Below are 2,435 nucleotides of genomic sequence, written 5' to 3'. Positions count from 1 at the left end.
GAGCCACCTGGGTGCCATTGGCCGGGGACGATGGTGGGACGCACAAGTCCCCAGTAAAACGGCCTCATAAATGAAACCAAACTTTCCACGTAGCTGGAGGGGAGCCAGGGCTCTCTGGAAAATTGGCTGGAATGTGTTTTTTCCTTGCGAATAGGCCCTCCCCTGTTGGGTTACCAACCGTCTTCGTGCTTCCAGCTCCGCATTTCTGGCCTCCGTCCTTCTCTCTGTCCGCTGCCGTTACTCAGTAATCTGTTATCACTGCTGGTGGAGCAGGGCGACGCCACCTGAGGAAGCCGAAGGGCCATAGGTTCAGGACGGACAAGAGGAAATACTTCTTTACGCGCCAAGTGATTAGATTGTGGGATTAACTGCCAGAGGATGTAGTGATGGCCACAGGAATAAGCAGCTTTAAAAGGGGATAAGATAGATTCATGGAGGATAAGTCTATCAATGGCTACTAGCCATGGGGAATGAGGGGAACCTCCATGTTCAGAGGCAGTAATTCTCTGAATTCAAGAATTAGGAGACAACATCAGGGAAAGGCCTCGGCCTCTATGCCCTGTTGTTGGCCCTCCAGAGGAACTGGTTGGCCACTGTGTGAGACAGGATGCTGGACTAGATGGATCCTCACTGGTCTGATCCAGCAGGGCTCTTCTGTTGTCCTTAGGAAGGCCTCGGCCTCTCTGCCCTGTTGTTGGCCCTCCGGAAGAACTGGTTGGCCACTGTGTGAGACAGGAGGCTGGACTAGATGGGCCCCTGACCTGATCCAGCAGGGCTCTTCTGATTTTCTTTGTCTCAATCAGACCCTTGGTCCATCAAGGTTAGTATTTCCTACTTCGACTAGCAGCAGCTCTCCAGGGTCTCAGGCTGAGGTCTTTCTCATCACCTCCTGCCTGGTCCTTTTTAACTGCAGATGTCGGGGATTGAACTTGGGACCTTCTGCATGCCAGGCAGAGGCTCTACCCCTGAGCCACGGCCTCTCCCCGAGGCACATTTCTCTCTTGACATTCTGTCCCAGTCGTGTGTTTTGGAACAACCATCTCTTAAGTTGTCAGCAAACTTTCCGCTTTGCATTCCGTTATTTACCTCCCTGTGACCTCAGAATTCTGAATGGAGACAGATCCCAAGACAGAGAAGACGGGTTCTTCCGAAATGTATCCTTTTAACAAAAAACCCAAAAAAATCCAACCGTCTATTTTAAGGTCCAAGAAGGGATGATTCATCACTTTGTATTTCAGGCTGAGAGCAGAGATAAAAACTCAAGGGGAGCATCGGTTTCTCCAGCTCTGGGCTTTTGCCCGAGTCATTCTGTTTCCACTGGACACAACCCGTGTTCCCTCTAAGCTGCGTTAGTGTGAGCCAGCTCACAGTTTTTTAGCCTCCGGCTCACGCACTTCTGTCTCAGCTCAGGAAGGGATGGCTCCAGAGCAAACTGATTGATGCAGGAGCCAAATCGCTCACTCTCAACTTTAAAGCCAGTGGCTCACAAAGTGGGATTTTTGCTCAAAAGACTCCAAAGCTTAGAGGGAGCACTGGACACAATCCACCAGGAAATTCTGCCGCGCAGACCTTGCTGGCATGAGCAAGAGCTGCACGAGAGAAGGCCCCTTTCGTTTCGAGACGCTCAGTCCAGAGGGGCCTCAGCTCAGAGGCTCCATCCACACATTACGAAGAAGGAGAAGAAGGAGATTGGATTTACACCCCGCCCTTCACTTGAAGCGGCTTACAAACTCCTTCCCTGTCCCCTCCCCACAACAGACACCCTGCGAGGCAGGTGGGGCTGAGGGAGCTCTGACAGAAACTGCTCTTTTTCAAGGACAGCTCTTGTCAGAACGATGGCTTGCCCAAGGTCATCCAGCAGGTGCAAGTGGAGGAGTGGGGAATCAAACCCGGTTAACATAACAACATAAGAACATAAGAGACGCCAATGTTGGATCAGGCCAAAGGCCCATCCAGTCCAACACTCTGTGTCACACAGTGGCCAGAAATACCAGGTGCCATCAGGAGGTCCACCAGTGGGGCCAGAACACTAGAAGCCCTCCCACTGTTGACCCCCCCCCAAGCATCAAGAAGACAGAGCATCACTTGCCCCAGAGTCCCTATTTATACCTTGTGGTTCATAGCCACTGATGGACCTCTGCTCCATATGCTTATCTAATTCCCTTTTGAAGCCATCCATGCTTGTAGCCGCCACCACCTCCTGTGGCAGTGAATTCCATGTGTTAATCACTCTTTGGGTGAAGAAGTACTTCCTTTTATCTGTTCTAACCTGACCGCTCAGCAATTTCATGGAGTTCTTGTGTTGTGAGAAAGGGAGAAAAGTACCTCTTTCTCTACCTGCTCTTTCCCATGCATAATCTTATAAACCTCAATCATGTCACCCCTCAGCCGTCGTTTCTCCAAGCTAAAGAGCCGTAAGCGCTTTAACCTTTCCT

Source organism: Gekko japonicus, unplaced genomic scaffold (genome assembly GCF_001447785.1).
Source record: "Gekko japonicus isolate JY-2015 unplaced genomic scaffold, Gekko_japonicus_V1.1 scaffold4389, whole genome shotgun sequence".
Lineage (NCBI taxonomy): Eukaryota > Metazoa > Chordata > Lepidosauria > Squamata > Gekkonidae > Gekko > Gekko japonicus.
Note: the sequence above shows the minus strand (reverse complement) of the source record.